The sequence below is a fragment of the Ipomoea nil genome, unplaced genomic scaffold (genome assembly GCF_001879475.1).
Source record: "Ipomoea nil cultivar Tokyo-kokei standard unplaced genomic scaffold, Asagao_1.1 scaffold3105, whole genome shotgun sequence".
Lineage (NCBI taxonomy): Eukaryota > Viridiplantae > Streptophyta > Magnoliopsida > Solanales > Convolvulaceae > Ipomoea > Ipomoea nil.
In genome coordinates, this window is record NW_017619533.1 from 98,560 (window position 1) to 123,802 (window position 25,243).

At 40.5% G+C, this 25,243-nt stretch overlaps 1 long non-coding RNA gene across 1 annotated transcript; it reads left to right on the top strand.

The window, feature by feature from the left end:
* Nucleotides 1-498: 498 nt before the first annotated feature.
* On the top strand, nt 499-23,648 carry LOC109166741. The gene is made up of 3 exons (XR_002051719.1): nt 499-509; nt 18,593-18,595; nt 23,576-23,648. It is a non-coding gene; the product is annotated as an uncharacterized LOC109166741 (long non-coding RNA).
* Nucleotides 23,649-25,243: the final 1,595 nt, after the last annotated feature.

A 25,243-nucleotide genomic window follows, 5' to 3' on the forward strand; every position in this document is an offset into this window, starting at 1 on the left:
ATGATGATGGAAATTAAACTTGGGCCGGGTCAGGCCCACTTTGGGCAGACCTGGTCCTTAAAAAAAAACCTGGGCCTACTTAAGTTATTTGCTTTAGTTCTCTATCATCATATTTGGACCTCTTCTAGCCAATTGATCAAATTAATTCCTCTTTCAGTTATTATTAAATTATAACTCAATTTAGGAAAAATATTAAGTTTAATTTGCTATTTGAATTTTACTTTAATATTGAGGTCCACATTAAATTGCCAAGTATTGCAATTTATTTAGAATGGGTTAATAATATATTAATGTGTGTAATTCAAGCATGCTATGTATATATATTAAATAATTATTATTATAATTATACATTCATGAAAGCATGCATTAAGATTGGATTTAGCGTATTATTAACTCATAACTTCATTATCAAAAAATCATTCAATTTTGGATCTTTAGGCCAATTTTAGTCATTACGGCCTATTAAAGGTAGCTTGTTTTGATTTCCCTTTAATTTTGAACACATTTTCGTTTTATGTGTCTATGGGACTTTAGAACTTACTTTGAACAAGCTATTTGGGACCTATATTGGGTCATTAATGTATGATCCCACCACTTTGATTGATATTTTAATAATAATTATAGCTCCTTTTGGATTTATAACATATTTATTGAGTTTAATTATTACTAACTACCATATTTTGTTAATGGTATTTGTTAGTTTTACAGCTCTCGGGTGCAGGTCGGCGGTCCAACACTATCGTAAAATACTATAAACAAGAGTTTATGTGGACAGACAATAAAGCAATGGAGAGAATAAAGTGATATTATTTCTCTAGGGCTTCGGCCGCTTAAGTGCTAAAAGAAGCCAAAGTGATCGACCCTCTTACATGATGATCCCGGGGGATATTTATACAAGAATACAAACCCGTACAAGGAAAGTAGGGATGGCGTTGAGCCAAGATCTATAAGGAAAGTAGGGCTGACGTAGGGCCGAATTAGCTAAGGAAACTGGCCTCTATGACGCCATAACTGCCTAAACTCATAGAGGAAGCTACCTGTATTAAATGAGGAAAGTAAATTTCTGCGGATTCTGTTTATAACCGCCTCTAAGGGAGCTAGGGGTGTGCAAACTTCAGAGAATTTTTGGTTAACCGACTGAACCGACAAAGTCGGTTAGCCGTTTATTAACCGAACTTTTTCAGTTCGGTTAATGGTTAAAGAAATTTCAAAACTTCAGTTAACGGTTAATTCAGTTCGAAAGTATCGATTAGTTGAATTAACTGAATGGTTAACCCAAGTTTTTAATATATATTTATATGTGTATATATATATATATATATATATATATATATATATATATATATATATATATATATATATATATATAAATTGTAATGGATGTTTAAACTTTGAATTTTGGATTGAAGATTTGAAGTTATGGATGTTTGGAGTTTATAATTCATGTTTTTGTATATTTTGTTATGAATTTATTATGATATGTATTTTATTTTAATTGGATTTATTATTTTAGGTGTTATTTTTAGAATTTAAAATTTTAGCTTTAAAAATTTCGGTTAATTGACCGATTAACCGACAAAAATTTTGGTTCAGTTAATTCGGTAGAGCAAACTTCGGGTTCGGTGAACGGTTAAAGAAAAAATTTTTCGGTTAATTCAGTTCAGTTAACCGATTAAACACCCCTAGAGGAAACACCCAGCCAGGGAATATCCCAGTTGCCAAGGAGATGGTTTGAGGGTCCGTCGTACTCGGGCAATGACACCCCGACCGCGGAGCCTGGTCGCCCGATTGATCTCTTGAGTGGTACCCAGTCAGGGACATGCCACCTGCAAAGCCTGGTCGCCCATCCGAATTCTGCATGCATGGCATTCAGTCAGGGACACACCGGCTATAACACCACCGATTTTACCAACATTTTAAAAGCTTAAATTCAAAGGTAAACAGCTAATCATCAAAACAATCACAAAGCGGAAGCTATTAAAAATCGGGAAGGTCTTATGCCACACCCATAAACCATGGGTGCACAGGCTAAATCTATCGAAATCATTAAACATAACATAAGTCTAGGCACACAGGCCAACAAAAGGAAAACATCTAAGCACGGGAGCTACACTATCTAGAGTCCACATCTAGCGCGCTCGTCATCTACTCAAAACCTGTAAAACATGGGGATAACACCCGGTCAACGAATAATGCTGGTAACTCATCAATACACGTTAAATAATATAGTATAGATAGATATAGTCAAAGCCATTTGGAACTGAGAAATACAGTATATAGTCATTTTAAAACCAAAGGAAGATCAACATCAAAGAGTCATCACACTTTCAGCAAAGACCGAGGATCATCAACCTCAATCAAGACAACAAATCCACAAAAAACAAAGGATAACACAACTCTTGATGCAACCTACCATACACAAGGTAGAGTTCATCATAGACATGCTCAACGGCAAGAAGTACAACAATCACATAATGACAATTCACATAATAGAACCAAGTTCCAACCTTATGGCTACCCCCAACCTTATAACTAGTTCCAACCTTTACCTCCTAGTGCCACCCTGTACTTATGAGTCCAACCTTATTCCGCCTGGGACCGTCATCCCCCACTAACCTTTACCACCAATCAGAACCGTATTACCACCGATCTCATAGTACACGAGGGTACTATAAAGTCACAATATTGCCACCGATCTCGTGAGCAAACCTCAATGATATTACCACCAATCTCAATCGTAATCACACACAGTCATCATCATCATCAAGAAGATTGAAGCTCATCAATAGCCCAATTGAGTATCAACAAAGTGTACAACGATTTGTACAAGTTCACATCATAAGAATCAATTAAGAGACTTCAATGAAGACATGAAGCAATACTCAACAACGAAGAACTACAATCCATCATCAAAATGATTGACAACGCGAGTTGCCAACCCCAACAAGAAGGAACAAAACACACACATACTAGCAAAACGACATCAAACTAGCATGCTCATCAAACGGATAAACCAAAAGGGTTCCAACGAACCTTCAAGACTCATATTAGCCCAACGAATCACAAAGTTGGACCCTTAGCACGATTCAAGACACCAAATCCTAACATGGATTTTTACACATTGTTCTAGACATACGAAACATCAAGAAGACTCACAAATAACTCAATAATCCAACAACGGGAGGTCAAAACATCAATACCAAGAAGAAATGAATCACGGATTCACGGGGAACAAATTCCTGCATCAACATCAATTGTTCCCCGCGGGTGGGGCCACGGGTAGGTCCCCACCCGTGGGCCTGCCCGCGGGGTACATACCCTTTTCCACCACGTTCCCCGCGGGTGGGGTGGCGGGTAGGCCACTGCCCGCCGTTCCGCCTGCGGGGTACCACCTGTACAACAATTTTTCCCTTCGGGGAAATTCATCAACAAAGCCTAGTTCAAGTCCAAAACACCTAAAATCTCACACACAACAAATATATGACTTGAACCCAATAATAAGCCAAGCAATGACATTTAAGAAACCTAAATACAAGCTCTAAACATGCATCATCACAAGATCATGCATCAAATCTCACAAATCACACCAAGAACATCAAATAGAAGTCAAAAATCATTCATAGCAATAGAAAATAGGTTTTGTATAGCATGTGTTACCTCTTGTAGACCAAGAACACCTTCTTCAACCTCAAAGCAAGACCAAAGCTCCTCTAGATCAACCTAGCACTTCACCCACCACTAGATCTTCTACAAACTCCCAAAACCCACAAGGTAGAAGAAAGATTTTGATAAAAGATGGAAGAATCTTGTAAGGAAAAGGTAGGGAAGGATAGATCTTACCATTGCTAGCCTTATAGTGTTGGAAAGTTGGAATCTTGGCTTGGGATTTCTTGAAGAACTTGTGAAGATCAACTATAGGATTTCCTAGAGAGAAGGAGGAGTAGGGGGCAAGAAAGAGATGTAGAGAGAAGGGAAATCCTGAAAAATGATTTGGATTCCTTGGTTAGGGTAGGGTTTTAATGCTAGCATTGTGTGAAATGACCAAAAGGGTCCCTTCCTTCCAAAACTTGTTAAGAGAAAGACAAAGTCTAAAGTACAAGGGCTAAAGCACAAGGTACAACTCATTGACCAAATTAAAAGAGTAAGGGGTTTGGTCAAACTAGGTCCCTCAACTAATTTCAAAGGGAAATTAGGATAAGAATTGTAAAGCCACAAGGAATTAATTCGGGTTTTAGGGAATGAATTTCTGGGGTGTCACACCGGCTACCAATGCTGGTCACTTTACTCGAACCGACTGACCTCCACCTAGGCGGGCAGCCGCTCTCCTTGGTGGTCGGTCGTTGGGAGTTGGCTGGCTATGATCTTCGAGTGTTCTTCCTGAAATTGCGGGTGTTGCCTATTTGCTAAGTGTCGCACCGCGCCCTCGCCTGACCGCCTGGCCTCGTCATCCCGGCTGGGTGTCCGATTTGCGGGTATCTATCACTAGTCCCTCACTTTTTTAGGTTTAGCCGAGCGATGACCTGAAAAAGTAGAACAAAAGGTCAAGGAAACAACCAGACATCTCGGCCGCCTTGCTTCTTGATAGTGATTGAAACACCCCACTTTTCTTAAACTTAATTAACAGACTTAACCTTGAAAGATAAACTAAGGCAGCGGAATAAACTTACTAAACAACTTAATAGAGGTGTCACCACCACAATCACCCTTCACGGTGATTGCACATGCTAAGGTTAAACAAACTAAATCTGAAAATTGTGAAAATTGGGGGTGTTACAACCAGGTACTGCAACAAGCCAAGAAGACGCCGGTACTGAGTTACATCCACCGTAGCAGTACCGGATTACGCAGGGAGTAACTCTTCTGATGTTGCAAGTGGCGTTGAAACAACTTTTGCACCATCCATCTCAAAACGAACTGGTATTGTAACACACCGAAATTTTGAAACTTTTAAAACTTATATAACAAAGGTCAATTCTCATTAAATCCCAAAACAGAGTAATACTAAATATACGAGTGTGGGGTGCTATGCCACATCTGAGCTGGAGAACTCAGATGCACAGGCTAAACTAGCTAAATATCCTCAATACATCATCATGGCACGCAGGTCGAAAGAAAAACTATCTATCTACTCCAAGTTCTTCTAGCGCGCTCTGAGAGCTAATCATCTGTGCCTGAAAGCCAAATATATCTGTTCAGTGAATGATTCCGGTAACCCACTCCAACGCGTTGAAATACATTATAGATAGATATATATAGATATATGAAAATCATTTTGAAGCAGGAAGATATATACTTAAGAGACTCTAGTTTTAAAACTAGGAATGGACTCAGCAAGTAGGGGTAAGCACAATAATCAATGATAACAGTTAAGTAGAATCATCTTAAAGAATACGCAACTAAGGCCACAGTCTATTTCCAAATCAATTATATCATCATCCAATCATCATTTGTGACACTCAATCACACTGAGCTGGCGCCACGGGACCAATCGCATGCCCCGAACATGAGGGTTAGCGCATATAGCACTAACACGGCCCCGCAGCACCCTACCTCATACCGCAGCATGAAGGGAGTTGATTGCAACCAACCCTTTAAAGACCGCTGACGCGCCCAGTCGGTGGACTGTGATCCCCTTTACAAGGGGGGATATACGACCCTATACACCGTTGACGGGCACAGTCGGTGGAGCGTAGTGGATCAAGCCCTACACACCGCTGAGAGACTCAGTCGGTGGGCGAAGATCCTCGGAGACTACGACCCTACACACCGCTAGCGCATCGCTCGGTGGATCGCAGCCAGCCGTAGCCCTACACACTGCCTGATTACTCATGTCGGTGGACTACAGCCTTCCTCGGGTTTATTGGCCCTACACACCGCCTGGCGCGTCTAGTTCGGTGGGTCATTGTACCCGAGGCCCATGTGGACCGCAACCCAAGAAGTGAATCACTGACCGCAGCCAGGAGGATGAACCGCAGCTCATAAGTAACCAAATAGTGGACCGCAGCCCTATATAATATTTATATACCTGGCCGATCGCAACCGGCCTGGTTAACAGTTGGGATGGTTCTCAACCCATCCAACTGCCCGTATAGCCAATTTGATCGCAACCGAATTGGGGAATCATGAATCACATAACACACAATAGCACATAATAGTACATTGGGAAGGGGGAGACACATAAATAAGCTTACGTGTGATCATTCACATACTAAGAATAGTCCTAAGAGGTTCATAACCCAAGTTGTTGGTGCCACTAAGACAAACGAGCCAACTGCGTAACATGAACTATTGGGTGAGAGGCAACTGGTCCAAAATAGACACCACTAATGTTCGCCCCCTGTAGCAGCGGAATCCCCGTTCGAAGTTCCTTGACCAGAAAATGAGAGTCAAAGAATTAAACAGACACACGTTTAGTCTTGCATAACTGGGAAATAGAAACTAAATTAGTGTGTAACTGTGGGACACGCAATACATTATCTAGAGTGAGAACATTAGCAGGAGTGGGAATGACAGACTGGCCAATGTGGGATATTTGTAAGGAATTACCGTCACCCAGGCGTATTTCATCCGATCCACTGTACTCGGCGAAAGTCTACAGAGGAGCGAGGTTTGGTGTCACATGGTGCGACGCCCCATTATCAAACATCCAGGGAGGAGAAGCCCCAGTCATCGAATTGGTTATAGGAGGTACAAAGGATTGCATAGAAGGAACATTATACTCCTTTAAAAACCGGGCTAGCTTGCGACACACCCTTGTTTCATGACCCATAAGATAACAAAACTTACAGACGATACCGGAGCGATTGTGTTTCCCTTGTTGCCGATTGGAGCTATAGTGATTGTTATTGTTGCGGGCCCTCTGGTTGGTGTTGGCCTGGTGGTTACGCCACGGGGGTGACGAGGTGCGTTGAGTAACATTAGCAGTTGTAAAAAAGGACTGACGCAAAGCATCTGTGTCTGTCAATTGACGTTCATGGTCAGTCAGCACATCTGCCAACTCGCCAAAAGAAAGAGGCTTCTCACGAACACGGATGGCTGATGTGATGGAATTGTAATCCTCGCCTAGCTGAGTCAATACTTAGACGGTCAGATCTTCGTCAGATACGGGACACTGAGCCAACGCTAAATCATTAGCTATGGCTCGCATGTCATTGAGATAAGTGGTGATGGACCAAGACCCTCGCGGATTCCTCATGAGTTTGGCCTTGAGGGATATGATACGTCCTCGTGAGGCACTGGCGTAACTAGCAACAAGACGTTGCCACGCATCATGGGCTGTCGTAGCTGAGGAACATTGTTCCTGGGAATGGCCCATTCCTTCTCTGGGCGGAATAGCTAGTACTGGCCCCCCAAGTATTAGGGGAGCGTTATAATGTGGAACCGTGCCGACCTTGCAATGTGGGCACGGTTCCAAATGAAGTTGTTTTCATGTGGTTGAGTAACGGTGTCGTTAATGGCACCGTTATTCTCCATAATTTCTATACTGTAGATTTATAATTTCTATACTATAGATTCATAATTTCTATATTGTAGATTCATAATTAAAATCTATACTATTGATTCATAATTTCTAAACTGTAGATTCATAATTTAAATACAGTAGATTCATAATTTGTATACAGTAGGTTCGTAATTTCTATATTGCAGATTCATAATATCTGTACTGTAGATTCATAATTTTTGTACTGTAGATTCATAATTTCTAAACTGTATAGTTATCAAATTATGAACACATAATACTGTGATTTATGAATACAAAGTTCAATAATTGAGAATATGAACATCGAAAATTATGAACATATAGCTCTACAATTATGAACATATATTTATAAAATTATGAACATAAACTATCATATGTTCACAAACCTAATACTGTAGATTCATAATTTCTATACTGTAGATTCATAATTTAAATACAGTAGATTTATAATTTCTAAATTGTGCGATTGCGAAGAGAGAAACACCATTAACGACAAGTGAAAAATAATTTTTTTTTATAATTAGAATGGCGTCATTTTCAATGAAAACGACGCCGTTGTGGAAGTGCAAGGTGAGCACGGTTCCATAGCATAATTTACAGGTATTAGCATATTATTGAACGCTCAGGAATATGGTTTATATTATATTTTCTTCTTTTAACCTATTTTTAACCTAAATTTTTAGGTTAATCTTTCTCCCGCTCACTTGCATCTTATCTCGCCATTGCTCAAAGAGTCAATGCAGGTTACACCACTAATAAATTATATATGTATTCTCTGTACTGGTAAAGTTGTACATCATATTAAAAATGTTGTACTTTTTTTTTCAGACAAAAAATGTCGTTACACCGTTAAATATATGTTAATTAATTATTAAATAGTAAATCAAATTAGAAAAATAGTAAATGAATTTAGAAGAGAACAGATGATAATAGGGAAAATCTTAATTATTTCGACAAATTTAGAAAATGACAAAATTACTTAAACGGAAGCACTGGAATCTATTTATAAATACATAAAGCAATCTAAGACGGGTGATTAGAGGTGTTCTCAATTCAAGCAACCATGCATGCAGGTGAAGGAATAAAAGTTGGCCGTCATTTTAAGTTAGTGGGGCTACCGTGCTAGTTTACAACTCTATTGAGATTGAAAATACTTGAAAAATCCACCCTTTATATGAGAAGGTATGATATGATGATGATATGATTTGACATGGATATGCTATGATATGATTATGCGGCATAATAATATCTAAAGAAATAGTAACAATTTTATTATCTAAATATATAATAAAAAAAAAATTTATCCGTGCATTACACGCGCACTGCATGGATAATTGGGTAATTATTTGCTCGAATTCAAGCAAGGATAACATCAAAAAACATAAGTGATACAACCCATTTCGTCAATTGCACTGTATAATATACGTTGTTATGATTTATATTTGTATATTGATCAAAATATTCTTAAAGATTATAACAAATTTATTCTGTGCAACGCCCGGGTAAAAATAATAATAATAATAATAATAATAATAATAATAATAATAATAATAATAATAATAATAATAATGTGGTAAAATGTTACCGTGGACAAAGAAAAAGCCAAAAAACATATTATGGAATAAATTGCAATTGCAATTATAATAATAATAATAATAATAATAATAATAATAATAATAATAATAATAATAATAATAATAATAATAATAATAATAATAATAATAATAATAATAATAATAATAATAATAATAATAATAATAATAATAATAGTATTATGGAATAAATTACAAGTATAACAATAACAAGGAGATGGGGAATGTATACACTTACAAAAGCCATGGTGCTTAATGATGAGGATATTTCCTTACTAATAGGTCTGCTGTGTGATTTCTGGTGTTCCAGGTAATATCCATGCTGTGTGATTTAATATTTTGGGGCTGCCTTCAAATCTCCATGATTGTAAAAAAAAGTATGAACAAGGCAACCAACAAATATGTAATTCTCATAATCTGCATTTCAATCCAAAACCCATCCATGAATTTAAAGTGTAAAAAAATACAAATTAAAATATTAAAATATTTGAATAGTATATGTAACACCACGAAATTTTTAAACTTTTAAAACTTATATAATAAATGTGAATTCACATTAAATCCCAAAATCAAACATAAGAGTGCGGGGTGCTATGCCACATCTGAGCTGGAGAACTTAGATGCACAGGCTAACTAACTGAAATCCTCAATACAAATGTCACTACATAATCATGGCACGCAGGCCGAAAGGAAACTAACTAATCTATGCTTCGGATCTCTAGCGCGCTCCAGGTCTACTCATCGGTACCTGAAAGCCAAATATATCTGTTCAGCGAATGATGCTGGTAACCCACTCCAACGCGTTGAAATACAATATGGATAGATATATATAGATATATGAAAACCATTTTGAAGCAAGAAGATATATACTTAAGAGATTCTAGCTTTAAACCTAGGAATAGACTCAGCAATTAGGGGCAAGCATAATAATCAATGATAACAGTTAAGTGGAGACAACCATCATAAAGAATATGCATCTAAGGTCACAGATCACTTTCAAATCAATCATATCATCATCCAATCATCATTCGTATCACACAATCATACTTTGGTGGCGCCACGAGACCAATCACATGCCCCTAACATGAGGGTTAGTGCATATAGCACTAACACGCCCCGCAGCACCCTACATCATACCGTAGCATGAAGGGAGTTGATCGCAACCAACCCTATAGGCTGCTGACGAACAAAGCGGCGGATCACAGTCCTACACACCGCTGACGCGCTTAGTCGGTGGACTGTGATCCACTTTACAAGGGGGGACTTACGATCCTACACACCGTTGACGGGCACAGTCGGTGGATCATAGGGGATCAAGCCCTGCACACCGCTGGGGGACTCAGTCGGTGGGCGATGATCCTCGGAGACTACGACCCTACACACCGCAGGCCCATCACTCGGTGGATCGCTGTGACACCCCAAAAATCCAAATTCAATTCATGGATTAATTGAGTAATTAATCCTATTTCAATTGAGGAATTAATTTCTAAAATCCTGAAATTTAATAGTTGGGGACTAGTATTTGACTAGTCAACTCCAAAGTCAAGTTGTACCTTGAGCTTTGAAGGGAGTTCCCTTGTTTCTTACACTTTCGAAAGTTAGTAAAGGTATTCTTGACCTTTCATCAAGTGTTAGTATTGTAACCTAACCTAGAAGACATCTTCATTTCACCCCTTACACTTTCTAAAATATTAGCTCTACCTTCTCTCTAGAAAGGTGAGTAGCTTTTCCTTCAAACTAAGTTGAGACCTTGCCAAGACTTCAAGATTTGCTTCCAAGATTCAACCTTTCACCTATTTGGGCATCTAGGAGGGTAAGATCTAAGTCCATCTTGTGTTTTTGGTTCCATCTTAGATGTCTTTTTCTTAAAAGTAGGATCTTTATGATCTTTTGGTTTGTTCTTGAAGTGGGTTTGGAAAGTGAGCCTTGTGGAGAGCTTGTTGAGGTGTAAAGTGAAGTCTTTTAGTCTACAAGAGGTAACCCATGCTCTACAAAACCTATTTTACTTACCTATATGTGATTTCTTGGATTCTACTTGTGATTTTGCTATGAAATGTGAGTGTTTATGCATTGTCTTGTGAAAATGCATATCTAGAGCTTGTGTTTAGGGTTCATTTGTGCCATTGCTTGGCATTTCCTTTGATTCAAGTCATTTTGTTGCATTGGGTGAGATTTGGCATGTTTTGGACTTGAATTTGAGCTTGGAGTTGAAAATCCCCGAAGGGATTATTTTTGGACACAGGGATGTACCCGCGGGCGCAACGACGGGCAGAGCCCTACCCGCCGCCCACCCGCAGGTACATGGCCTCGTGGGTAGTGTACCCGCGAGCGGAACCACGGGTAGGGGCCTACCCGTGGGTCCACCAGCGAGGAACACAGTGGTGTTGAGATGAGATTTGTTCCCCGTGATTCTTTTGACTCGGTATTTGGTCTTTTGCCTTCCCAATGTTCTTTTGTGGAACTATTTGAGTGTCTTCTTGATGTTTCGTATGTCTAGAACTATATGGTAGGTATCCATGTAGGACTTTGGTGTCTTGAATCGTCCTAAGTGCTCAACATTGTGTTTCGTTGAACCGTGATGTGTCATGTGTGTTCCTCGGAACTATCTATGGTTTCCCCGTTGATAAGCATGCTAGTTTGGGGTCTAAATGCTAGCATGTGTGTTGTTTGTACCTTCTGATTGGTTGATGATAACTTGTGTTATTCATCGTTGTTGTTGTTGGACTGTGATCCATTCCTTGATTGAGTTTGTTTCATACCTTCGTTGTAATCCGTTAATTGATTCCTGTTGAGGTGTGGTGTGTGTGGCTTTACCTGGATTGCACCATTAGTGGTATGGGACACTAGTCACCAAGGTATTGAAGCGGTCCTCGTGGTGGCCGTGACGTGATTATGGAGTTGTGGCTTTAGTGATGGGTCCACGTATTTCTTGGGAAGGCATGTGTTGCCGTATGTGTGTACGGTACCTCGTGTACTATGAAATTGGTGGTCTCGTTGGTGGTCGTTGGTGGGGGACGACGGTCCCGGAGGAAAAAGGTTGGACTAAGAAGTACAGGGGTCCTGGAGGTAATGGTTGGAAAGAAGAAACAAGGTTGGGGGTAGCCATAAGGTTGGAACAGGGCATAAGGCAAGCATACCAACTCGTGATGGGTGATGTCGCGAGGGCTAGTGTAGCCGGTGTTGTGTGTTCTTCTCTTGTGACATGTGTAGCCACTGAGGCATGTGTTGCCGGGTGTGTGAGTCTTATCCTTTGGCGTTGTGCTTGTCGGGTTTTGATCTATTGAGTGATGATGGATCATGCCTTGACTCTTTTGTGAGTCGTGTTGTCCTGTTGGCTTTGACTCTTGGTTTTACACTTATATATATGTATTCCGTTTCGAAAATGGTTTTGCAATTTATACCTTACTTATGTATGTTATTTCACATGTATTGGTGGGTTACCAGCATTATTCGCTGACCGGGCGTCATCCCATGTTTATCTTTGTGATCTTTCAGGTGATGTCTAGACGAGCGCGATGTCTAGTGCCCGATAGTGTAGCTCCTTTCGTTTGTCTACGGCCTGTGAGCCGATTTAGCTTTAGACTATGAGTTTTTGGATAGTTGTATACCATGCAGATTTGGCCGTAGCATTTATCGTGTTGATAAGCGTGGCATAACACCCCTGTTTCGGATTTTTTGTTATCTAGTTACCCTTTTATCTTCCGCTGTGCTAGTGTTTTGTTATGGTATCTGCATGCATTAAGGCTTTTATTATAGCTTGTTTTGAGGGGGTGTTACAGTTGGTATCAGAGCCTAGGTTTGAACCTAGGAAGAGTTGAGTCCAGACTTTCTAAGTGGCTAAGTGTGGTTTGAGACCTCTAAGCGACCTTAAGAAGCTAAGTGTTAGGCTTAGGACTCTAGGTTGCGCGGTGAGCTGTGTGTTGCCTTCTGTTCTTTGCTTGTTTGCTATCTTTTGGTAACCTTGTTGTTGTTGTAGAAGTTGCGATGCCTCCTCTTCCCCGAGCCCGCACCCCGGAGACCTCGACCAACGAGCAGCTCGCTCAGAATCTTCACCAGCTGACTCAGACCATGCAGACGCTCAGTGAAGCTTTGTTGAACAAGAATCACGCTGTGCCGCCTCCTCCTCCTGCTGGGCACTGTGATGTAGGTCGCTTGGTGTCGGGACATCGGCCGCCAACCTTCGCCGGCGAAGAAGACCCGGTAGTTTTGGAAGAGTGGCTACGGGTGTTTGACAAGATCTTCACCGTTGTGGGTTGCCCCGAAGAGAGAAGAGTAGAACTGGCAACGTTCTACTTTTGCCAAGAAGCGGATTTGTGGTGGGTCCATGAAGGTCCGACTCTTCTTGAAGAACCCGAATTCGGTTGGATCACGCTCAAGGACAGAATGCGTGAGAGGTTCTACCCAGCACATGTGCGCGCCGCCGTGTATGAAGAGTTCCTCCACCTGCAGCAAGGATCCATGTCTATGGTTGAATACCACATGAGGTTCTTGGAGTTGGCACGTTTTGCGAGGACGCTCGTGCCTTCAGAGCTCGCTAAAGTCGAGAAATTCGTGGCCGGTCTGAACTATGAGGCGCGAAAAGCCTTGACTATGAGTAGCCCGAGCTCTCTTAAGGACGCATACGTGTGTGCCGCCGATCTGTATCGCGTGCAGCAGCTTCAGAGAGGATCGTTCGAGCAAGCTAGGAAGAGGACCGAGGGCGGAGGTTCTTCTACCTTTAAGAAGCCAAGACCCGGTTTCCAGGCCAAGATCGTATCATCTTCTTCTCAAGGACCTATCAGAGTGGAGCATCGGGATCATGCTAAGTCGATTGTTTGCTGTAGATGTGGAAAGGTGCACGCGGGCCAAGATTGTCATGGCCAGGTGTTTAGGTGTTTCCGATGCGGGGATCGTGGTCACAAAGTCGCGGAGTGTCCCCAGCTTGCCAGTCAGAGAGCGTTGCCGCCACCCCCGGGAGTCGGAGGAGATTCGGGAGGGAGTTCGGGTCGCGGGGCAGTCGGAGCTAGGCCACCTTGAAGGATCTTTGTGATGGCACGTTCACAGGCTGAGTCGGGGGGCTTGATGGAGGATGAGTTGGCTGGTAACCCCTTTCCTCTAGCCTATCCTTGTTTTTCTGTGATCATAGTGTTCGTTGTTGCCTTGAGTGTTATCTTGTGTTTCGTAGTTGTCTTTCCTTGGCAATCCTTGGCATGTTTTTCCTTGATAGCAATTCTTTTGGAGCTTAGTGTAAACTCTTCTTGCTAAGTGATTTCTTTAGTTTGGTATATAAGCTTCGTTGTGAAGTTAGCAATCCATCCTTGTAATGTTTTGTGATTTGGGCCAATTCTACAATCCTTATACTTGGTTGTTCTTACAACAATTCCTTGTGAGCTCCCTAAATTTTCCATGTATTCTTTGAATTTGGAAATAGCAAAATTCATACCAAAAACATTTCCTTGTGTAGCTTAAAAACCAAGCCTAATGTTTAAATTATAACCTTTAAGTTTCAAACCCAAGCCTATTCTTTGTCAACCCAACCTCTAACCTACTTGAGCCAATTGTCTTTCTTGGAACCTATCCAATTTTAATCCCATCTAAACCACAAATTCCAACTTTACCCAAAATCCCCAAATTAAATCATCTTTTTCCCCAATTTCTCCCAAATCCCTAAAATCCCACATTCTCTTTTCTTCTTCTCTTCTCTACCCGTGAGATCACCTAAACCCCACCCCCAACCCGTAGCTTCACCGCCACCACCACCAGCCCGTCGCCCCACCGTCGCCGAGCCACCGCCACGCCGCCGTCGCAGCAGCCGGAGCTCCGCCGTGCCGCGCCGACCTGCTGTCGCCGAGAGAGCCGATCGAGAGAAAGAGTGAGCTCGAGAGAGAGAGAGGGGCAGCGAGTGTAAGGAGGAAGAAGAGGAGGTTGTGGGCTTTGTTTGTTGAGCTTTGGGTCATCTCTTGCCATGCCTAGAAGATCAAGTTTGGCTAGGAAAGCGGAATGGGTGGATGCCCACTACCTTGTTCTTGAAGGTAAAGCTTTTGACCCAGAATCTTTTCCTAGTGCCTTGTTGGATATGCTTAGATTCCAAGATTTTTGGATGGGTTTCTCGCCATAAGGGCCGAGACTTACCCGAGTCTGGTTAAAGAGTTTCATCGTCACATGGTTGTGACAAGGGAAGGAGATAAGCTTGAGATCACTTCTAAAGTGAGAGGTGTAAAGTTGGTGCTTTCTGAGAAGAGGCTGGCTCAGCTTTTGAGTTTGTCTGCTACCGGAATGGCTCAGTACAGTGGTCATGCTTGGATTAGTATGGATACCATGGGGTACCGTGACTACTTGAGCTTTTTGTTGGGCCGTACGAGTGGTTCCACTCAAGCGTCAAGGCCGGAGAAGAAGTGGTTGTCTGCAGAGCAAAGGATTTTGGTAATGTTGGTATCGGATTGTTTGTTGCCTAATAACAACAAAAGCAGTTTGTTGGGAAAGTTGGAGTGCACCTTTTGCCTTTTGTCTCAAGAATATGGTTAAGTTCAACTTGCCAGCTTTAATGTTGCAACACATGATGTTTTGCCGGGATCACAATCGGAAGAGCTTACCGTACGGGATGGTGTTGAGTTGGATCTTGGTTAGGAAGGGTGTCAGTGTGGATGGTTGTCTCCCGAAGGCTGTGGGAAAGATGGTGTTGGATGCCACCAACCTTCGGAGTTGTAATCTGTTTCAGATGGATGATGGTGAGTACATCACGATGGAGGAAGTTGCAAGGAAAGCACCCGAAGAAAGGGCCGAGTTGGCAGCTGAGCTTGGCATTCATGCCGGGAAGTTGAGCCTCGCCGTTCAGAGTTTGGGAGGTGATGAGGAAGCCGAGGATGAAGCTGATCGTGAGGATGTGGTGGGAGCACCGGAAGCTGCCGAAGCTGAAGAAAGTGATTCGGATAGTGAAGAGAACCGACGAAGAAGGGAAGCTCGCACGAAGAGAGAGCATGATGCCATGGCACACGAGGAGCGCGTTATCGCCTTCCTTCGCCAGCAGAACCGCTTGATCGAGGAGGGTTTCACCTTTATGAAGACACAGTTCGTTGCCGTGCATCAGAGGCTAGACCAGGTTGAGGCCAGTTCGAGCCGCAGAGACGAAGATGAGGAGGAGTCTGAGGAGGGCGAGGAGACGGAGAGTGAGGAGTTCTAGCTAGTGTTGTGGTAATCCCGTTTGCCTTTTCCTTATTGTTTCCTTTTAGCCATTGTTAGCTTGGTGGTAGTTTGTTGCCTTCCTTGTGTGTTTGCTTGCTTTGCTTGTTGCCTTGTTGTTAGCTAGCTTAGTAGTTGGTGTTTGGAGGTGGTTGTCTAGTTCTTGGTTGTTGTCTAGAAGTCGGTGTTGGTGTTAAATCTAGAGTTCGTGATGCTCAATTCAACCCTTTGTAAACTCTTGCCAATTTTTGATTTGATATAAGCCTTCCCTCTTGTTTGGAATTCTTGTGAAACCTTTTGAGTTTTGACCAAAAAGAGCTTATTATTGAACCTCCTGTCACAATGTTGTTCTTATCACCGTTTGTTTTAATTCGTCGTACCCAAGCTTCGGGGACAAAGCTTCTTTGAAGGGGGAGAGGATGTGACACCCCAAAAATCCAAATTCAATTCATGGATTAATTGAGTAATTAATCCTATTTCAATTGAGGAATTAATTTCTAAAATCCTGAAATTTAATAGTTGGGGACTAGTATTTGACTAGTCAACTCCAAAGTCAAGTTGTACCTTGAGCTTTGAAGGGAGTTCCCTTGTTTCTTACACTTTCGAAAGTTAGTAAGGGTATTCTTGACCTTTCATCAAGTGTTAGTATTGTAATCTAACCTAGAAGACATCTTCATTTCACCCCTTACACTTTCTAAAATATTAGCTCTACCTTCTCTCTAGAAAGGTGAGTAGCTTTTCCTTCAAGCTAAGTTGAGACCTTGCCAAGACTTCAAGATTTGCTTCCAAGATTCAACCTTTCACCTATTTGGGCATCTAGGAGGGTAAGATCTAAGTCCATCTTGTGTTTTTGGTTCCATCTTAGATGTCTTTTTCTTAAAAGTAGGATCTTTATGATCTTTTGGTTTGTTCTTGAAGTGGGTTTGGAAAGTGAGCCTTGTGGAGAGCTTGTTGAGGTGTAAAGTGAAGTCTTTTAGTCTACAAGAGGTAACCCATGCTCTACAAAACCTATTTTACTTACCTATATGTGATTTCTTGGATTCTACTTGTGATTTTGCTATGAAATGTGAGTGTTTATGCATTGTCTTGTGAAAATGCATATCTAGAGCTTGTGTTTAGGGTTCATTTGTGCCATTGCTTGGCATTTCCTTTGATTCAAGTCATTTTGTTGCATTGGGTGAGATTTGGCATGTTTTGGACTTGAATTTGAGCTTGGAGTTGAAAATCCCCGAAGGGATTATTTTTGGACACAGGGATGTACCCGCGGGCGCAACGACGGGCAGAGCCCTACCCGCCGCCCACCCGCAGGTACATGGCCTCGTGGGTAGTGTACCCGTGGGTCCACCTGCAGGGAACACAGTGGTGTTGAGATGGGATTTGTTCCTCGTGATTCTTTTGACTCGGTATTTGGTATTTTGACTTCCCGATGTTCTTTTGTGGAACTATTTGAGTGTCTTCTTGTGTTTCGTATGTCTAGAACTATATGGTAGGTATCCATGTAGGACTTTGGTGTCTTGAATCGTCCTAAGTGCTCAACATTGTGTTTCGTTGAACCGTGATGTGTCATGTGTGTTCCTCGGAACTGTCTTTGGTTTCCCCGTTGATAAGCATGCTAGTTTGGTGTCTAAATGCTAGCATGTGTGTTGTTTGTACCTTCCGATAGGTTGATGATAACTTGTGTTATTCATCGTTGTTGTTGTTGGATTGTGATCCATTCCTTGATTGAGTATGTTTCATACCTTCGTTGTAATCGGTTAATTGATTCCTGTTGAGGTGTGGTGTGTGTGGCTTTACCTGGATTGCACCATTAGTGGTATGGGACACTAGTCACCAAGGTATTGCAGCGGTCCTCGTGGTGGCCGTGACGTGATTATGGAGTTGTGGCCTGAGTGACGGGCCCACGTATTTCTTGGGAAGCCATGTGTTGCCGTGTGTGTGTACGGTACCTCGTGTACTATGAAATTGGTGGTCTCGTTGGTGGACGTTGGTGGGGAACGACGGTCCCCGAGGGAAAAGGTTGGACTAAGAAGTACAGGGCTCATGGAGGTAATGGTTGGAAAGAAGAAACAAGGTTGGGGGTAGCCATATTGTTGGAACAGGGCATAAGGCAGGCATACTAACTCGTGATGGGTGATGTCGCGAGGGCTATTTTAGCCGGTGTTGTGTGTTCTTCTCTTGTGACATGTGTAGTCACGGAGGCATGTGTTGCCTTGGCATGTGTTGCCGGGTGTTTGAGTCTTATCCTTTAGCGTTGTGCTTGTCGGGTTTTGATCTATTGAGTGATGATGGATCATGCCTTGACTCTTTTGTGAGTCGTGTTGTCCTTGTGGTCTTGGGATGTGGTCCCATGTTGTTTGTTGAGAGTGTTGAGTCTTATGTTGGCTTTGACTCTTGGTTTTACACTTATATATATATGTATTCCATTTCGAAAATGGTTTTGCAATTTATACCTTACTTATGTATGTTATTTCACATGTATTGGTGGGTTACCAGCATTATTCGCTGACCGGGCGTCGTCCCATGTTTATCTTTGTGATCTTTCAGGTGATGTCTAGACGAGCGCGATGTCTAGTGCCCGATAATGTAGCTCCTTTTGTTTGTCTACGGCCTGTGAGCCGGTTTAGCTTTAGACTATGAGTTTTTGGATAGTTGTATACCATGCAGATTTGTCCGTAGCGTTTATCGTGTTGATAAGCGTGGCATAACACCCCTGTTTCGGATTTTATGTTATCCAGTTACCCTTTTATCTTCCCATGTGCTAGTGTTTTGTTATGGTATCTGCATGCGTTAAGGCTTTTATTATAGCTTGTTTTGACGGGTGTTACAATCGCAGCCAGCCGTAGCCCTACACACCGCCTGATTACTCAGGTCGGTGGACTACAGCCTTCCTCGGGCTTATTGGCCCACACACCGCCTGGCGCGTCCAGGTCGGTGGGTCATAGCACACGAGGCCCATGTGGACCGCAGCCCAAGAAGTGAATCACTGACCGCAGCCAGGAGAATGAACCGCAGCTCATAAGTAACCAAACAGTGGACCGCAGCCCTATATAATATTTATATACCTGACCGATCGCAACCGGCTTGGTTAACTGTTGGGATGGTTCTCAACCTATCCAACTGCCCGTATAGCCAATTTGATTGCAACCAAATTGGGGAATCATGCATCACATAGCACATAATAGCACATTAGGAAGGGGGGGGGGGGGGCACATAAATAAGCTTACGTGTAATCATTCACATACTAAGAATAATCCTAAGGGGTTCATACGGCTTCCACCTAGGCCAACGGGTTACCGATTCAACTAGCATGCAATTCCTAGACTCTTTTATCCTACGAACGGTACTAGAAACATCAAACTAGACTCAAGCACGACAACCGGGGTCCGTTGGGACATCACGGGGAATGGGGAACATCAAACGGGGAAGCCAAAGACCCGGGGTGGGTGACAAACCAGCGGGTAGTCGGCGGGTGGCCCTCGGTGACAACTTCCGGGCAGCGGGTGCCCGGCAGGCAGATGACTGCCCGCTGCCTGGCGGTCTCACTTTGGGCAGCGGGTAGGTGGCGGGTACCCCTACCCCCACCTACCCCCCACTGACTCTTTTATCAAATACACGTCCCGGGATCCTTCGTGGAACCCGAAACCATGCTTAGACACTTTTAAACGCAATTAACGACACCACATAGGCATTTAATGGATCTAAAGCAAGAATCATATTGAACACATCCTAACACGACTTCTAGACACGAACAACACCCGAACATGCAAATTCCCACCCAAATATAAATCAAGAACATCACAATATCAATTCCCAATCCAACCTAGGGCTCTAATCCCACCCAAATCATCAAAATCATATTTTATTTTCATTATCAAGAAATCATCACATGAATATCAAGAACCTCTTTTTGACATCAAGATCATCAAGATCCCTCATAAAATCATCACATCAATCAATCAAGATTATATCACCAATATCATAAAGAAATTCATCAAGACACAAGTATATAGAGGGAGCCAAAGAAGGAGATCATAGCAAGGAAAATAGGTTTTGTTGAGACATGGGTTACCTCATTCGCTTATCCATCCAATACAACGTTAAAGGGACCTGTAAATCAAGTTCAATCTTCACTACGTAATCGAGCTAATAAAATAGTTAAGCCTCCTCCCGGTCTAAACGTATCCCACAAATCTACACTTATCATATCTTAATTATCCCTTATTAATAATAATCAATTAATCCAACTAGTCACCATCTAATAATAACCGAAAAGGATAATAACCATATCTAAACATATGATAAGGTAGGATTCAAACCCAGGTTTTTCTTTATACAAACTAGAGTCCTAACCACTATGCCAATATCACATGTCTATTCTTAAACCGTGTTGTTATCCTAATGAGCCAACATACCGCCCCATCATTATCATCTTCTTCCCGCCCAACACTGCCATCCTAATAGCAGTGTTCATGCGACGTTACTGCCTATTGAAACTATCGAATTATAAGGCGTTACCTGCTGCTACGCCCGCGGGAGGAGGAGACGAAGACCGCCACCCCGCTGCCGTGGTCGTTGGTTCGAGCTTTGCCAGAGAGGCAATCGTCACCACCACGCCGTTCGTTGCTTGCGAAGTCCGCCGTAGATCGCCATCGTTCCTCAGAGAAGGGAAGGTGTCCGAACGGCCTTGCCACCCTTGTTGCTGCCGTCACGCTTCGTTTCTTGATTACTACGGAGGGGGAGACAAAGGACGAAGATGGAGCATAGGTTGGGGGTGTAGGACGAGAGAGAGGGTGGGGGAGGGTTGTTCGCCGGTGGTTGTGCGTACGTATTCGTGTGTAAGTATTCTATATAGAGGGGATAGGTATGCGGGTATGTACCCGTATGTGTTGTATATATATATATATATATATATATATATATATATATATATATATATATATATATATATATATATATATATATATATATATATATATATATATATATATATATATATATATATATATATATATATAGGGAAGGGTTCAGGTGCGGGTATATCTTCCCGTGCGGTTGTGCGGTTAGATCTGAGCTGTTGATCAAATTTAGATCAACGACTCAAATCAATAAAAATGAAAAAAAAAAACGCGTGTCGGGAAGAAGATAACGCCTACACAGCGTCTACACAAATGATAGCGTCTACACAAATGAGTAGCGTCTACACAAATGATAGCGTCTGCACAACCTCACGCACATTAAGTACAAACCCCACACACATTAAGCACAGCCTCACGCACATTAAGCACAAACCCCACGCACTTTAAATATTAACTCACATATTTTAAGTTTCAACAACTATTTACATTAAGCACAACCTCACGCACATTAAGTACAAACCCCACACACATTAAGCACAATCTCACGCACATTAAGCACAAACCCCATGCACTTTAATATATTAACTCACAGATTTTAAGTTTCAACAACTATTGACATTAAGCACAACCTCACGCACATTAAGTACAAACCCCACACACATTAAGCACAATCTCACGCACATTAAGCACAAACCCCACGCACATTAATCACAGATCCGCTCACCTTAATTTTTACCTACATGCAAAAATTACTAAATTGCCACCGCATTTTTTTTAAAAAAAAATTTGACAATTCCGGACGTTGATTTAAGCGAGATGAATGGTCCAGATTAATACTCCTTATAGCAATAGAAGTAGTATTAGTATTGTGGGTTGGGCTAGAGAAGGATTCTAGGCCAAGTATGGAATATATGTTCATGTATATATACATTTGGGCTTAGGACTTGGGCAAGGGTCCATGGTCCATGGTGGACCATATTAATTAATTACAGGGAATCTTAACTAAGTTAAATCCTTTTTAATTATTATTAACGGGATTAATTAAATAATTAATTCGGGATTAAAGGCCGTAACACGGGGTGTTACAGTATATGATCTAAAGTGAAAAATTAAATATATAGTGACACAGATGGCATATATTGAGCATTGATGCAACAATTTTATCTGTATTTTAGTCTTATAGTGTTTTTCAATTTTATGATTTGAATCTAACAAAACAGAAAAAGTATTCTGGTGATAGCACACTTTTAAAACTTAATCAATAGTCAAAACTTTAAAGAGATGATAGTTAAATTCAAAAACTAATAGAATGCAAGAGATGTAAAACAATTTGCATTCTGTAGATAGCATATATATAGCATTGAGGATATTCTATAGGCATTGAGGACAACGATTAGGTTGCATTCTGTAGGTAGCATCAGAATACAATTTCATCTCTAGAAATAGACTTTTGTACAATAATAAAACACACATTCAAAGATGAAATTAAACACTATGCAATTAATAAAAAAGAACAGAAAGTCTCATCGTACAGTGACAATGGTGAATAAAATTAACTATCATAATTAGCTGTAGAAATAAAAGTATAGTACAGATAGGAGAGTGACACAGTTTGTATAAAAACTGCATCTAAGAAGAATGAAGCAACTTACCAGATCAGCTGTGATATGGAGGTAAATGAAACACCCTTCTCAGAATAAAGGTGTCAACTAAAAGCATTTTTCTCAATAGTTTGAAAAAAGTAACACATTGTGATTTTAAGCAGATTTTATAGTTAAATACATCTATTAGGTGTGCAAAATATGGTGTTAAGTACCGTAAAACAGAGACTCATAGCCAAAAGAGTACAATAGTTATTTACAATAATGCAACCCATTTAAACTGTTTTAGATAGCAAAATTGACAGAATAGTTTGAGTTCTGGAGTATTAGACTGAACATTAGAAACTCCAGATCTAAGCATGCAAATTAACATATATATGAAATTCTAGATGAGTGGCGTTGTTGAGCAAAACAATTGATAGAAAATTTATACCCTAAATAAAATAGATATGAAGCCCTGGATGAAGTAATTCGAAAAATAAATTAGTTCATAAACTACTCTAGGAAAACCCTAGATAAGTACAACTTTTTGGACAAAACAGATTTTAACCTCAACAATCATAGCAATACCGTAGTTTTTATATCACCCGCCTGCGAAGAATACGTTACTCGAACCCAAAAAATCAAAGACATGCTAGATCAATAAAAGAAAGTTTAATATGCTTGTGTTTTTTTTATTTATTTTTTTATTTATTTTTTTTATTTTTTTTTTGTGCAGGAATCAAGAGATGCAAGTCTAAAATGGTGTACTAATCAAGATCAAGATTTAAGGTTGAAGATTGAATCAAACTGGCAGTCAAGCTATCAATGGAAGAAGTGCAACCTAATCTTTATCCACAAAGATCTTTGCAATGTAAGACATGTGGGCATGATTCAAAAACACTGCAGAAAATGTATTCTCCAGATTGCTAAGTCTACAGACTTAGGATACCATAAGGAAATATGGAATTTCAAGTATAAGTATAAATGCTACTTACATGGCAGTTTGATTAAACACACAGAGTAAGGTACACACAATTTTTTGTAAGTATTTGATATAATATTTGATCATGCATATCAGGTAAACCATAATGTAGTATTACTGGAATCAACCAAATAAATTCATAAGGTTCAGAAATGCTTACATTTATCCAATGTCATCAACATTTTGTGTCTTTTGTTCTGTCCTCTTCTGTCATTTCTTCTTTGTTAACACTCAAGAAACATTATTTGTAGCTAAGTAATCATAAAATGAAAGAAAAATCAAAATGAAGTAAATATGACACCAAAGTAATGAACACTCAGAAAATACGAAATCATTTCTTCTGTCATTTCTTCTTTGTCAACACTCAAGAAACATTATTTGTAGATAAGTAATTATAAAAATAAAGAAAAATCAGAATGAATTAAATAACATAAACAACACTTAGAATTGAAGTAAATGAGAGACCAAATTAAAGAACACTCAGAAATTTCTACTTACATTTAACCCAAGAGATCAGACACAGTTTGAAAGTGGGCACATAAAGGCATGTCAAAACCCAAAGAGATAAGGCAAATAGGGAAGAAAGCTTACATTTAGGGTACATTACTTACAATTCACTGTCCAGACTTGCCTGATTCCCAAAGCATGGATCCTACAGCCAGTTCCTAACTTAATATAATTCTAATCTATAACTAATTGTTATTTTCTTAAATGGAATATAATCTCTAATTTGGAAAATGTTTTCAGGACTTCTTCAAAGAGGATGATAACGAGGCTGAAAGTCCTGTAACTTCTTTGAAGCTAGTGAAGGAATTGAGTGGTGATAGAAGTGGTTCAGTGAAAAGAAATCTTCTGGATGAATTATCATCCACTCAAAGCTCAAAGAAGAATAAGCGAGTGACTGTGAAGCTGGAAAAAATGACCTAGAGTAGTTTGGTTTCTGAAAAAAACTTTTGGTACTGCAGGGCTATGATACAATATTCAGAACTGTATTTTGCCCTGTTTGACCTCTGAAACATTATTTTTGTTAGGAAATAATAATTTAGTGGCTCTAATTCATGAAGATTATGTCCACGTTGCATGCTGCACTTCCTACACATCTCACCGAATATATTGGATTTCCACAGAACTGCCGTAACTGCCGCATGATGCTCTCCAATTACATGCATTTTTTTCTCTTGTTTTCATTGTATAATAGCTTAGGTTACTTTGTAATCAACGCATCAATTTCAATTCATCCTTCTCTAATTTGTTTTCTTCTTCACGTAGATATATATATATATATATATATATATATATATATATATATATATATATATATATATTCCCACTTTATTAATTATTTTTGTCATTTTATATATTTCCCTATTATTTAATAACTTCTATAATTCTCAATTTTCGATTCTTCGGTTCCGTATTATTCCGCTATATTTCTAACAAGTGGTATCAGAGCGGTTTAATTGAGAGTTATTTTCAAAGATGTCGACTGTTACCAAGTTCAATATCGAGAAGTTAGACGGGAAAATTAGCTTTTCTATCTGGAAGGTTCAGATGGAAGCCGTTCTAACCCAGAACGGTTTGAAGAAAGCGGT